General features: G+C 41.0%; 1 pseudogene; it reads right to left on the bottom strand.

Annotated features, from left to right (window-relative positions):
- Positions 1–672: 672 nt before the first annotated feature.
- On the bottom strand, positions 673–14527 carry LOC130129746 (myosin-6-like; annotated as a pseudogene).
- Between the last annotated feature and the right edge of the window lie 1513 nt (positions 14528–16040).

The raw sequence follows: 16040 nt of genomic DNA, 5'->3' as shown, positions 1-16040 counted from the left end.
CCATCCATCCATCCATTGTCCAAACCGCTTATCCTGCTCTCAGGGTCGTGGGGGATGCTGGAGCCTATCCCGGCAGTCATTGGGTGGCAGGTGGGGGGACACCCTGGCCAGGCCGCCAGGCCATCACAGGGTCATCAATAAAGTAATAAACATAAAGTAATAAATAAATTAAATAAAATAAAGTAATAAACATCAATAAAGTAATAAAATTACATTTAAAAAAATTATTACCTAAACTAATAAGCTAGGTTTGGTCCTCCATACATTCAAGTCAACCATTTTCGTCAAAAATATGATGGTTCCCCTTGTGGGCCTGAGGAAAAAACTGCAAGAACGCATCTGTCAAATGAAACGGGGGGTCTAAAAGATTTTAATGGCCAGAAAAAATTTGAATTTTACATAATGGATTTAGAGTTCAAAATAGAGTTCAAAATCAATTTTGTGATTTTTACATTGTCAATCGTAAATTTGAACTTTTTTTATACTGAATTTCCTGCAAAAGACTGGATATTAAACTGAATTCCACATATAAAAAATGATTTATGGAAAATATTAAAGACAATTCACATGGGTTTTATTTTGATTTGCTTCATTCTTTATTTTACTTTGGTATATTAATTATGATAGATTCCTGGTGCTAACATCAAAAGTCTTTTTGCAGGTCTCAGTGCTTCACTCTTGATCATGTCCTTTCTGTGAAATAAAAGCAGGAATATTCATGTTATATCAGTTAACAATTTATGGCAAAACTTCAAATACCCAAACAAATAACACCAGAATGTGAATGAAATTGTATCATTACTGACCTTAGAACTGTTATCACGGCTCTTGGCTCTCATCTTGTTGACCTGAGACTCTGCAATGTCAGCTCTCTCCTCGGCCTCATCCAGCTCATGCTGCATCTTTCTAAACTTAGTCAGATTGGTGTTCGCTTGTTCCTCCTGTTATATGATCAAATATTGTTTGAACATGCAGCAAATTTGAGAACTTAGTTAAGACATTCCTGTAATGTCATAAAACACGTCTACTTACAGCCTCCTCTGCAGATCTCTTGTAGGATTTGACCTTCAGCTGCAGCTTGTCCACCAGGTCCTGGAGATGGACTAAATTCTTGCGGTCCTCCTCAGTCTTAACCAAATTGAATAGGAAAAGAGTCGTGCAATTATAGGGTAATCAACTCAGGATACATATTGCAACATACAATGTATGATTAAAAATAAGTATCGTAAATGACAACTATATACCTGATAAGTGAGCTCCTTTATGCGCCTCTCGTATTTACGAACTCCTTTCAGTGAGTCACTGCTCTTCCTTTGTTCAGTTTCCACTTCAGCTTCCAACTCCCTCACCTAGAAAAAATAATGTCTTAGTAATAAATATAATTCCTAACTCTCCAGTTTGGGGAATGATGATTCTATGAACTATATTTACAAACAATACCAGTGATGATTTAATTTACTAAGAAGAGAGAAAACTTACCCTGGCCTCCAGCTTCTGGACCTGCTTCTTGCCACCTTTCAGGGCGATTTGCTCAGCTTCATCCAGACGGTGCTGCAGGTCCTTGATGGTCTGCTCCATATTCTTCTTCATGCGCTCCAGGTGAGCGCTAGTGTCCTGCTCCTTTTTCAGCTCCTCTGCCATCATGGCAGCATCAGTAATGGCCTTCTTGGCCTTCTCCTTAGCATTCTGCACTCTTGCACAGCCTCTTCCACTTCATTCTGAAGCTGGGCTGCGTCACCCTCAAGCTTCTTCTTCTGATTCAGCAAACTGGTGTTCTACAAAGGATATGGCAAGTAAACATAACTGACATGACATCTCACTATGGAGAATGTAAAATATTTCCATTAAGTTCATTTTTTATTTAGAGTTACCATATTATATAGAGTTTTACCTGAGAATGGAGCAGCTGGACTCTCTCACTGACATCCAGCAGTTCTTGCTCAGCCAGTTTACGACCTCTCTCAGTCTGCTCCACCAGAGACCTGAGCTCATCAAGTTCAGCCTGCAGCAGATTGTTGCGTCTCTCCACAATGGAAATGTTTTCCTTCAGATCATCGTTGTCATGGACAACATCATCAAGCTGCAGCTGGGAATCCTACAAAGATATTATATATATGTTACGGGTAATGTGAAAAAACGGTTAATGTGCAAACTACCTGGTTAATGTGCAGATTACCCAACGGGGCGGTTAATGTGAACATTACCCGCCAGAACAGGTTATCTACACATTACCCGAGTAGTCTGCACACTACCCGCTTGGGCGGTTAATGTGGATAGAACGAACCACATTATCCACATTAACTGGGTAGTCTGCACACTACCCGTTTGGATGGTTAATGTGGATGGAACGAACCTGCAACTCATCTTTTTACGATATTTTGATATTTAAATCAGCAATAGACCTTTAGCCTAATGACTCATGAAGTGATGCCATCTGAGGAATCACAAGTTGTGGTAAATGAAAGAACAGACGTTGGCGATATCATTCTGTCTTTAGATCAATGTTTCCCCCCACTTGTATAACTAGGCTATTAGCATCAAAGAACACAAAAATGAGCCCTCCTCGCTCTCTATCTGATCCCTGATATGAATGAATAGCCTACAAATTTGACAAGGGTGAAAAGAAATATCAGTCTCGGCCATCTCCCATCAGGCTGCTATAGCCTACTCTCACTGGAGACATGCATCATTCAACCAATCCGAAATGGCAATCACTCCGTGGACAGACTGGTAAATAAAACTTTATGGAAGAGGGGTACTGGCGGGGAAAAAATACTAAGACTAGATGATATGAAAACAGAACGGAATTCGTTTTATAAGCCCAGTATGTAGGAGCAGAAGCAGTGAAAAAATATGTCAAAATGCAATTCCTGTCTGCCAATCAGGCAAGAAAAATGAATGAACAGGCGATACCTTTCAGATGCACTTTTACACAACCACCAAAAAAGACAAAAATGTGCCCGATCCCCTCCCTCACCTAGCTAATATCCTACTAGTAGCCTACATATTTCATCGATCATACCCTAATCTAACCGAGAATATGGGAGGGAGCAAACAGATTGTCGATAGACTAGCTGTGCTGCGCAAGTAGCCTAAAGCAACCACGTGATTTTTCCTAAAATAGTGTTGTTTTTCACTCCCTGTTGTCAATTACTTTATGAATAAATCCATCTAAGAATTTTGGATATTTATACCTATTTCCACCATTAAGCGTCAAATTGATGCATTGCTTTTATTATTGGGCTTGCTTCGCGCTTGGCTTGTGTGTGTGTGTGTGTGTGTGTGTGTGTGTGTGTGTGCGCGCGGGTGCTTTACTTGCACAGCAGCGAGTCTACATCGACAATCTGATTGCTCCCCCCCATATGCTCGGTTAATTAATCCATGATTGCTTATGGCATGAAACAGGCTTGTACTGTCTCATAAAGAATTTACTTGACTCACTGGATTATATATATTTTTTTTTTTTGGACATGTTTAAATCATCAGATGTCATACACATGATGTATTACATCACTTTTATGATATATAGATATATCTGTTGATGGTAAGACTGGACTTTACCTTCAGGTGAGCATGAACACCTTTGAGTTGCTTCTGAGCCTCTGCTGCCTGCCTGTTGGCCTGGCTAAGCTGGATCTCCATCTCGTTGAGGTCTCCCTCCATTTTCTTCTTCAGCCTAAGAGCCTCATTCCTGCTGCGAGTTTCAGCCTCCAGGGAGCTTTGCAGAGTATCCACCACTCTCTGCTGATTCCTCTTAGCCATCTCCATCTCCTCATCCTTTTCTACCAGTTTACGCTCAATGTCAGCCTTTACCTTGTTGAACTCCAGCTGAACTCTGAGGATCTTACCTTCCTCATGCTCCAGGGAACCCTACAGAAACATGCCTCTGATATTAGCTGAGATATACCTTTTAAGAATATACATCTATGATCCACTGAATGTCTCTCACTGTCTATTTTCACTTGTATGTGACTTTATGTACTCGAAAACTTTGCAATGCCATTGCGTCTTTACCCTGATGTATCAAAAGCCAGTTTGTTTATAGTATATTTATTGTATTTAATAAAGGAAGTTCGTCTGACTTTGATTAACGGTAAATGCTTTAAATGTAGGAGTGTTACATCCCGGTTGGCCAATAGGTCTGACAGACAACAATAAGGAAGAATATAACTAAATATAACTTTTAGCAAACTGTATAGACTCTCACCTCAGTTTCCTCCAGAGCAGCCTGTATTTCAGCTTTCTCCTGCTCCAGCTGTTTACGAACTTTCTCCAGCTCATGAATGCCTTTTCCACTCTCACCAAGTTGCTCAGTCAGGTCAGAAATTTCCTCTGTTGACAAAGATAAGTGATAGGCTTGTTCTAATGGCTCTTTAGTCCATCTATTAATAATGCTAATTACTTGTATTTAATATGAAAGTAATACAAACAGTATGAGTTATGCACGGACCTTGGAGGTTCTTGTTTTCTCTCTTCATGGTCTCCAGATTATCCAGAGATTCTTCATAAGAGTTCTTCAGTTTAAAGAGCTCATTACTGAGAGACCTGGCCTCTTTCTGGGAACTTTCCAGCTCAGTCTGGGACTCATCATACTTCTGCTTCCACTCAGCCAAGACCTGGTTGGATAGTGATCAGCATAGGATACTTTAAAAATCTAAAGACATTTAGATACAAGACATTTTCTGTACTTTTTACAGTTGTAAACCTTGTCAAAGTTCCTTTGTTTCTTGTCCAGGGCAGCTGCAGCAGCAGTAGACCTCTCCACATGGACCATGAGATCCTCAATTTCACTCTGAAGTCTATGTTTAGTCTTCTCCGGGGAAGAACACTTAGCATTAACTGCTTCCACAGCTTCTTCTGCATCTTGCAGACGCTGGGCTAGCTTCTTCCTTTTTGACAGCGAACAACAAATTCAAATTAAGCTATAACCTACAATTCCAAAACTGTCCTCCAATTCAGTGTTTTTACACAAAGAAACACATATCTCAGGAAACCACTGTTCTATTAGTCTAATATCTATGTTGCATTATCAATCATATTCTTACTTGGAATCTTCAAGCTCCTCAGTCCTCTGGATGGCATCAGTTTCATACTTAGTTCTCCACTGAGCCACCTCAGAGTTTGCCTTGGACATACTGCGCTGCAGCTCAGCCTTGGCCTCCTGCTCCTCCTCAAACTGCTCCCTCAGCAGGTCACAGTCACGATGGGCAGACTGCACTGCATGAGCAAGAGCATTCTTGGCCTGCAAAATAATTTTACAAACTATTTGAAATATGCTTTCATATAACTGTTGTTCCTACATAGAGAATGCTTTTTTATTGAGATACCTTGACTTCCTCCTCCAGTTGTCTCTTAAGGTCCTCAATCTGCTGAGTATATGATTGTTTCCCTCTGGTCAGCTGGGAGACAAGAGAGTCCTTCTCTTCCAGCTGCCTGGAAAGCTCACCTGTGGTTTATAGTAAGGGATGACATTGTCCTTTCACTTTCAGTATCATTTTGAATTTGCAAAGATGTGTAGTGTGTTCTCTTACCATTCTCAGTTTGAAGCTTTGCTTTTTGCATGGTGAAATCATTGATAATGCGCTGACTTTCATCTGTCTTTGTCCTAGATTCACTCATCTGGTCTTCAAGAGTATGACACATTTTCTCCAGATTTGTCTAAAAATACATCCAGAAAACATTTAGAAATTGAACCTATGGAATAATACTACAGGCTTGGCATATTTTAAAGTCTGTGACTTAGTGCTATTTTTTAATTAGACTTACCTTAGCTTTGACAATTTGCTCCATGCTGGAGACCACATCATCAAGTTCCAGTCTGAGCTCACTCTTCTCTTTCTCTAGCTTCTGCTTGACCCTCTGAAGGTTGTCAATCTGCTCCCCCAGGTCAGCCACACTGTCTGCGTTCTTCTTTCTCAGGGTAGCAGTAGCGGCCTCATGCTGCAGAGTGGCCTCTCCCAGGTCTCTGCGCATCTTCTGAAACTCAGCCTCCCTCTTCTTGTTCATCTCAATCTGGGCAGCAGTGGCTCCACCAGCCTCCTCCAGCCGCTCGCTGATCTCCTCCAGCTCTCTGGCCAAGTCTGCCCTCTGTTTGTCCACCTTGGCTCGGGCAGCTCTCTCAGCCTCCAGCTCTTCCTCCAGCTCCTCAATGCGGGCCTTAGATGCAAGATTTTCCATATGAATGCCAATTAAGAAGAATGCAATAACTGAAAGAACAATACAATAACTGAAATAGTTTTAAATAGTGAAAAGACAGTGTTGATCCCTTTATGAACTGACCTGCAGCTCTTACAGTTTCTTTTGAAGCTGGCCTGCTACTGCTTGTTCATCCTCAATCTTGCTGACCAGTTGACTTATCTCAAAGGCTTTCCTTTGAAAAAAATATACCCTCAGAGACTGCTGTCGAGCGATTTTTAATTAACTTTGATTTTATAAATTCTTACTTCTTCAGCCTCTCTTCCAATTGCTGCTTGTCATTCTCCAGGTCCATTAGGCTCTCCTGACTCAACTTCAAATCTCCCTCAAGTTTTCTTTTGGCTCTCTCAAGGTCCATTCTTACCTTCCTTTCTTGCTCCAGAGAACCTTCAAGCTATCAGAGGGAAAAAGGAGAATAACATTTTCAACGATGCTTTCTTATCCATTAGACACTGATTGGACTCATTAATTCAGTGGAGTGGTTTTGTTTTGATACTCACATCATCAACCTGCTGCTCCAGTTTGACTTTGGCCTTGGTCAGAGTGTTGACTTTGTCCTCCTCATTCTGCAGGTCATCCAGTGTCTGCTGATGAGCCTCCTGAAGTGCCTTCTTCTCCTTGGTCAGCTTGGCAACGATTTTGTCCAGTGCTGCCATCTCTTCAGTTAGGTTTTTAACCTAGATTTTCATCTGATCAGTATAACCCAATTGGTCAAGTTCATTTTTTAATCTACTTTAGATGAGGTGAAGTCACACAGTACCTTGTTCTCAGTGGCATGTTTCTCCTTTTCCACCTTCGCCAGAGTGAGCTCCAGATCATCGATGTCTTTCTTTAGTTCTGAACACTCATCCTCCAGCTTCCTCTTCTTAGCCGTCAGTTCAGCATTCATCTCCTCCTCATCTTCCAGTCTCTCTGTCAGCTCTTTGACTTTAGCCTCAAGCTGGATTTTGCTTTTGATCAGACCCTCACAGCGCTCTTCAGCATCCGAGAGATTGTCTTGTTCCTGCAGACAATGCATGTAATTAAAATATTTGCTGTGTACATTTTCTTTTTGAGTAACAAATTATTATATTTGTGCTCTATGAGCTTGTTATTTGTTAACAATAAGGTCAACTTAATGGTTGAACTCACAGATTGGACTTGGAGCTGCAGGTCATTCTTCTCTTGGAGAAGTGAGACCATTTTTTCCTCCAGCTCCTTCTTGCGAGCATCAGATTTAGCAAAAACCTCTTTGAGCTTTATGAATTCCTCCTTCATATTTGCCATCTCCTTCTCAGTCTCTGCTGATTTCAGCAGAGGTTTAATCTTGAAGTACATCTTCATCCATGGCCAATTCTTAACACCCATGAAGGCACGCACATTCCACTGAATTACCTGTAATGCATCCCTTTTGATACAAATGGTAGGTTAATATGTTTGCTACCCTTCCCATTTTAAATATGCTTGTTAAATTTCAGCGTAAACTATAATACTCTACCTGCGCTCAACAATTTTCTGGAACTCAATTCGGGCAAGCATTCCTCTGGCTTGTGCCTGAATTCCAGTGATGATGAGAGCCAGACGGTCATCTCTCATCTCCTCAAGAACACCCAGAAGACCAGCTTTGAAGAACACCTAGAAAAGATACGAAGAGTTATAGATATGTTGATCTTTTTTATATGATTTTTTTTCTTTGTATATCAATTTCTTACCTTGGTGTGTCCTAATCTGTACTGCTCGTGGTCAATATCCAAAGAGCCTAGCAGTTTTTCCGCTGCCTTCTTGTTGTCAATGAACTGTCCCTCAGGCATGGAATTGGGATTTAGGATACGGTATCTGAAATAGAGAAAACTTATAGATGACCCTCTAGCAGATATTCACAAGAATGCAATTTATAGTTGTAGAAAAAGATGTCAATTACTTTTTACATGTTGAAAATTTGTCTTTACCTTTGTTTAAAGTCACCGTATTGGATCCTGTTTGGGAATCCCTTTCTGCAGATCCTGATGCCTTCCAGCACACCGTTACAGCGCAGCTGGTGCATCCCCAGTGGATTCTCCATGGCCCCAGGAGTCTTGGTCTCCTTGGGGATGATGCAGCGCACAAAGTGGGGGTGAGTTGATCTCAAGTTGGTCATGAGCTTGTTCAGGTTTTCTATAAGTTGCGGTAAAAAAAGAAAAAAAATGGTCAATAGCCATGGTTCAAACTGTGTTTTGAATCTCCATGCATTCAGTGTTACCATTTCTAGAAAATTTTTTGAAATACATGTCATATTTTTTTAATCATTTGTGAAAGAAAAATCTGTTTTAAACAATGTACATTTTACCCTGTGCAATGCAGACACAGTTTGGAAGGAGGAAACCTTCTTCTTTCCACCACCTTTTCCTCCCTTGCCTCCACCTGATTCCTGGGCTGTTTGACATATTTTTGTGTTCATCATGACCATTTTCTTAATCAAATTTATGAAGCTTCTAAATGCAAGTACGTTCTAAGTATTAACAGCTTGACCCTACCTGAGTCTGCTCCAGCATAGCCAATGAAGAGATTAGCCAAAACCTTTAGGGTTGATTTCTGGAAGAGTCCAACCACAATTTCATTGAGAGGGTCCTTGTTCTTCACCAGCCAGTTGGAAATGTTGTAATCCACAGTGCCAGCATAGTGAACCAGGGAGAAATGAGCCTCTGGTTTTCCCTTGACAATCCTTGGCTTCTGGAAGTTGGGATTTTTACCCATGTGGTTGTCATACAGCTTGGCTTTGAATGTTGCATCACTGGCTTTGGGGAACATGCACTCCTCTTCAAGGATGGACATGATGCCCATGGGCTGGTGGTACAAAAGGACAATAGATTTATAAAATGTATCTTGACTTTTGTTTTGCTGAACTTTTGCTTTTATACCTTTTTTTGTTTTTTGATTTTCCCCTTTTTTCTCCCCATTTGTATACGGCTAATTACTTCACTCCTCCGAGCCATCCTGGTCATTGCTCCACCCCCTCTGCTGATCTGGGGAGGGCTGCAGACTACCACATGCCTCCTCCGATACATGTGGGGTCGCCAGCCGCTTCTTTTCACCTGACAGTGAGGAGTTTCACCAGGGGGATGTAGCGCGTGGGAGGATCACACTATTCCTCCAAGTTCCCCTTCCCCCCTGAACAAGCGCCCTGACTGACCAGAAGCGCTAGTGCAGCGACCACGACACATACCCAAATCCGGCTACCCACCCACAGACACAGCCAATTGTGTCTGTAGGGATGCCCGACCAAGCTGGAGCTAACATGGGGATTCGACTCAACAATCCCCGTGTTGGGAGGCAACGGAATAGACCACTACGCTACCCGGACACAACTTTTATACCTTTTGTCAGAAATTAATTTTAAGAATTGCAATACAGCAAAGCACCAACCTTCTCAATGAGTTCAATGCAGGCTGCTAAGTCCATACCAAAGTCAATCAACTCCCACACAATGCCCTCTTTCTTGTACTCTTCTTGCTCCAGCACAAACATGTGGTGATTGAAGAACTGTTGCAGCTTCTCATTAGTGAAGTTTATACACAGCTGCTCAAAGTGTTGAACTTAAGGTAAAGTTGAGAGGAATGGACCAGTTAGAATAAATGTCATATATTTCATCAAACACTCACATTTATATCAAATCCTCAAGACTCAAGTCAAAGATCTCAAATCCAGCAATGTCCAGCACACCAATGAAGTACTGGCGAGGTTGCTTGGTGTCCAGAGATTGGTTGATTCTCACCACCATCCACAAGAACATTTTCTCATACACTGACTTGGACAGCGCACCAATGGAATAGTAGACCTGTATAAATAGATGCAATCATTTTAATTAACACAATGTGTTCTCAAATGTCATTCTCACATAATCACTGTTTTCTTCCAACCCAAAACAACATTATCCAGGAAAATACAGAAACTTCCATCTTAAACATACCTGCTGTACACTTTGACCTTTGGTTACCCATTCATTCCCTACTTTGACTCTTGGATGACACAGACCCTTGATCAGGTCAGCAGAGTTCAGGCCCATCAGATACGCAGCTTCAACATCTGCAAAAGTATTTTGTTTTACAAAAGACAAAACAAAAAAGTTATTCTTTAAACACAGGATGTTTTAAACATTTCAGAACTGAAGTCAAGCGATATTGATGAACAAGGGCTAAATGAAAATGTAGTGACACTGGTCTTAAGTTTGAAGCTTTTAAACAAAACTAACTTTTAAAATGTATGTTTTAATGTTTGATATCCCATGTTCTTGGTACCCCATGACTTCAGCCATAAAGCTCCTAATAACTCACCCTCATTGCTGTCAGCCTCTGCCTGCTCTTCCCTCTGCTTCTGTTTAAACGTCATGTTTCCATAGTGCATGATGGCACCGGTCAGCTTATAAATGCCGTTCTTCTCCTCTTGGGTGAAGCCCAGCACATCAAAGGCATCCTTTAATTGAATAAATTGTAGGGTTTGCATATTTTTAATGAAATGGTAAACAATTGTAGCAGATTGTCTTTGATTTGTCATGATGAGGATGCTGTATATCCCTTACATCAGTGGCAGCGAGCTCTTCAGCATCATTGATAGAAGCTACTGTGATTTCTCCTTGGGAGATGTAGGCATAGTCATAGGGGTTGTTTGTGATAAGCAGAATTTCTGGGGAAAGAAACAAATGTAGAATTACAAAGTGAAAGAGACAAAGCATATTTGTCTAAAGCACTGCACAGATAAATAACTAATTAGTAATCACCTAGCAGTTCTGGTTTCATTTGAGAGAGAATCTGGTAGAAGATGTGGTAGTCCCTCTCAGCCTTGAGCTGATAGGTGACACGGGATTTCTCCAAAAGATCTTGGTAAAACAGACTGAAGCACATGTCATTTCTTTTATTTATATGTAAAGCATCAAAACCATCCATCCATCTACCCATTATCCAAACCACTTATCCTGTCCTCAGGGTCACGGGGATGCTGGATTCTATCCCAGCAGTCATTGGCCGGCAGGTGGGGAGACACCCTGGACAGGCCGCCAGGCCATCACAGGGCCAACACACACATTCACGCCTCAGAACAATTTTAGTATGGCCAATTCCTATCAAAATCAATATATACTACTACTACTACTACTTTCGGCTGCTCCCGTTAGGGGTCGCCACAGCGGATCATCCGTTTACATTTCTTCCTGTTCTCTCCATCTTCCTCTGTCACACCAGCCACCTGCATGTCCTCCCTCACCACATCCATAAACCTCCTCTTTGGCCTTCTTTTCCTCTTCCCTGGCAGCTCCATATTCAACATCCTTCTCCCAATATACCCAGCATCTCTCCTCCACATGTGTCCAAGCCATCTCAATCTTGCCTCTCTTGCTTTGTCTCCAAACCGTCCAACCTGAGCTGTCCCTCTAATATAATCGTTCCTAATCCTGCCCTTCTTTGTCACTCCCAATGAGGAAGGACAGGATTAGGAACGATTAGAAACGTATCAAAACGAATATATACATAAAATAAGAAAACTATAGTTCATATTGGCAGTAAAATAAATTGCTTACATCATCAAATTGTTGAATAATACTCACAAGTCTCGATGTCAGCAGAGGCAAGTTTACCACTGACTCCAAAATGGATTCAGATGAATTGTCCCTTATGTTGTGAAATAAGTGATTAGATCAAAACTGAAATCAAACCAAAAAGAGGTACAATGTTGATGTTGAAGGAACTTACAAATCTGGAGGAATTATCATTTCTTATGGTCTTGGCATTTCCAAAAGCCTCCAGGGCAGGGTTGGCCTGGATGATTTGATCCTCCAGGGTTCCCTGTTTATTTTATTAACATACATAGCGTTAACTTTTGACCAACATCCTGAGCCCTCTCTTTAGCCTGGACAGAGTTAGAATTGTCAGAATTCCCTGAATAGGACTTTACACAGGACATGTGTAATGTGATTGACCAATTTACACAGAGCAAGAGAACACCTATAATTATCTGTCTCGAAATTATTTTAGATGGAAGTGGACAGTCTTTTTTGCGCTACCTCTATATGTCATTGACCTGTTGTTAAATGTTTTATTTGACCCTGAGGCTGAAGTTCAATCAAAGGCAGAAGCATCAACATTTTCTTGAATGCCTCGGTGATGAAAAATCAAACCGAAGGGCAAAGGTTCAGTCAGTGGCGGCTGGTGCTAAAAATGTTTGGGGGGGGCACAATTTACCTTGGCGCAGCACACCTGACAGCTGCTTTAATGTCCACACAGTCACAGCGTTATTAAGGACAATGTAGCCTATAGATTTTATCAGGGTTCGTAGATGGTGGATGATTGACAGTTGAGACGAGGCGTTGTGGTGGGTGTGAACATAATTGGCAGCCACGAGAATTGTCCAATCACATTAGATCAAAAAACATTAAAACAATACCAATTCGCTGCCAATAAACGTGGGAATGTCTGGGGCACATAGAACTGCGCCCCATAGAAAATCTGAAGAAACCAATTAGACAGCAGCCTCAGGTCACCTGCTCGCCAGAAGTTTGAGAGCTTACATAAGGTATCATTTGGCCAGCGCCCCTCACTCAGGAAGTATACGTATTCAGACAGAAATCAACCAAATACCATTTGGAATCAATATTTAATGGCTGCTGACAGATACTCACAGACTGAAAAACACTTTTATTTCATAATTATTTGCATTATACAACTAAATTATATTTAACATCGTTAAGTAGATTTTCATCTCTTCATATTTGAAGGGGGTGGCGCCCCAGCGCCCTGTACTGGCCAGCCGCCACTTGGTTCAATCCAATTTGCGTAGTTGTAACTTTTGAATTAAACTGGAGCAAGATTCATAATCCCTACTGTCTCCAGAGGCACAAGGGAAAGAGAATTTCCCCCTTGTAGGTGATGGCACAAAATAAGATGACTAAGATAAGATTAAGCAAAAATAAACCTTATTAACTGTAGTGCATGCTATAAGATGCACAACAGTATGAAAATCAAGGAAAGCACATGCAGGATAGAGAAACCAGTCTAAAGACTGTTGTAGCTACCCAAGCTATACATGTTAATGTATATAAATGAATGCCAGCACAATTGAAAAACATTTTTGAAATATCCATCTGGAGTGGTGGAATCTGTCATAATTCTATGCGGCCAAGTAACAATAGGTAGGTTAGCTATCGTTGCTGACATAATATAAGTGTAGTCCATGCAAGTTACTGACGAAACAGATTTGGAAGAAACTAAAATTTGTCATGGCTACATCAGCCCTCCTTCATCCGTTCAGATAGCCCCATCTGAAAAGGGCTTTGTTATACTGATATATGTTTATGAAACCAACCTTTTTCTCCTGAGCAGCATCCTTCTTTCCAGAAACAGTTGCAATGCTGGCAAAGTACTGGATGACTCTCTTTGTGTTCACAGTCTTTCCTGCACCAGATTCTCCGCTAGGAATGAAAGTATAAACATCAAGTATAACTGTGAAAATATATGTTACCTCCCATTAGCTCTGTTAATACTTACGTGATCAGGACAGATTGATTCTCCCTGTCTGTTAAAAGAAAGAAGCCATTGGTAATGTTACAAAAGTCAAAATCTTCCAAAATTGTTGGTGTGAAAGCGATTCATAAGAAAATGAGTTTTCCTTTACCAGCCAACATGTATTGGTAGGCATTGTCAGAGATGGAGAAGATGTGAGGAGGAGCTTCACTCCTCTTCTTTCCTCTGTAGGCTTTGACCACTGACTGCTCATACACTGGCAGCCACTTATAAGGGTTGACAGTGACACAGAACAGCCCTGAGTAGGTCTGTAGAGGAAGATATTGTAGAATTAGTGAAAGTTGGATATATTGGATTAATCTAGATATGATCATGGTGACTCACATAAATCATCCAGGCTGCATAACGCCCTTTGAGGTTAAACAGCACAGCAGGCTCGTGGAGGAAGGTGAACATTGCCATGTCCTCAATTTTGTCAAACTTTGGTGGGTTCTGGGGATGGACATCAGCCTCCTTCACAGTTAATGTCTGCAATAAGAACAGATAGAATAAATGTAGGCAATAATGCTTTGCTCCCTCCTTTTGTTCAGCATTGTAACTAGGAAGTGACAGCACAGCTGTTGATCTTAGTGTTTGGGAGTTTATAATTGTGTGTACCCTACCTTTCCAAATTCAGTTTCAACTGTGACTTTGTCCCCATCTCTGCTGGTCACTTGGGCTTTAACATACTCGACCTCCGGGTCAGGCACAAAACATTCTCTCTTCATGTCAAAGGGGCGTGTCTGGGCCTCTAGATGTTCCTTTTCTGACTTTCGTAGAAAGGAAGCTGCGGCCCCGAACTCCGCCATTATGGCGTCACTAGACATGTTGGTGTCTGTGCAGTGAAAAGTAAAGAATTTAAATGGAAAGACACATAAATATGTGCACTGAAACAAGATTCAGAAATTAGTTTCAACTTAAACTGTTTGTAAATTTAATCGGTGATTTCCAATTATATGCCATTTTAGACCAATAGTAGACAGGTTTTACCTCCAAGCTACATTGGTATATTTCACTGGCAAGCCACCCCCACACGGCCCTTCTGATTGAATGTGTGCCAATAAGAAAAATCCGCTGGTGCATTGTTCATTTGGAACAAAACCTGCATATCCCTGACTTTCAGTTGTACATGGCTAGAGACAACTACTTTAAATTATGAAATTTAACTTGGCTTCAATGGACAATATTTTCTTACCTGTGTTTTAATCCTTTTGGTGAGTTGAAGGAGCGGTTCACTGCTGTAAATAAAATAGACACCGTTTTCTTAGTTCCTCACAGTTTGCTGATCTTTAGACTCTAAATTAAGAAGCTTGGAGAGCTGATAAACGTTGTCCTTCTAATGATCTGCCTTGTAGTGCTTACCCTCAGGATGTCTGCTAATTTGTCCTCGTCCAGGCTTCCATACCTCTTTATAAGAGATGTTGTCCAGCCGTACATGGTAATGAGGTGTGAATGTTTAATTTCTTACACAAACTGATCTGCATATTTAGGCTGGAGCTGTTTACCTCTCAAATATATCTGGCATATTGTCACAAGTAGCACAGACAAGGCAGCAAAAAGGAGAAAAAAACTGACCGCATTCAATGCATAACTATTTGTTCGCAAGCTCCCAATATGGAGATCCTCCTGGTGAGATGACATATGACAACTTTTTGCAAACCTTTGTTCCATTTTAGTCTACTTCTTTCCATGCTTGTCAGGTTAAGGTATCTTAGGAAATGCTAACATTATTTTACGGAGCAAAATATTCTTATAATAACTGATACTGAAATCCTTGTCAAAAGGCATGCCAAACTTTTCTTGAAAAAATAAAAATACTATCAAAATTGCAGAGTTCAAACACATTCCTAGATGCATTCATGTGATGCGAACAAGTTCAATTGTCTTTTGCTTACAACGGAAGGGAAGCAAGGTCAGCTCACTCCATTATCACAAGGAGTAACAACTATAGTAGGCACAACGTATGGCCGGTCCTGTCAACTGTTCTTCCTTTTATCCTTGAGGATAAAGATATAGCTGTGAAATTCTTCCTTGAATTCTTTCTGACACTTGTGATGTTTTTTAATGGCCTTTGATTGTTCTGATGGCTCCCTCATAGAAAGTGTCAAACATTTGTACAGCTCTCAGCATCTCATAAATAAACACTTAAAGGTTATACATGGAAGAACACCAATAACCTTCCATGAGAAGTTGGTGTAAGTCCTTGTTCAAGTAAAGGGTTAGCTCCGTTGGATGGAGATAGTAATATGTGCCTACATAGGTGGGTGCACAACATGTGATCTGCCATTTTAATGGCAATCTGCCAAGGTGCAAGCACACTTGGACTTTCAGGAATCAGGA

The sequence above is a fragment of the Lampris incognitus genome, chromosome 19 (genome assembly GCF_029633865.1).
Source record: "Lampris incognitus isolate fLamInc1 chromosome 19, fLamInc1.hap2, whole genome shotgun sequence".
NCBI classification, from domain to species: Eukaryota; Metazoa; Chordata; class Actinopteri; order Lampriformes; family Lampridae; genus Lampris; species Lampris incognitus.
The sequence above is the reverse complement of the archived record's forward strand: the minus strand, read 5'-3'. Positions and strand labels throughout refer to the sequence as shown.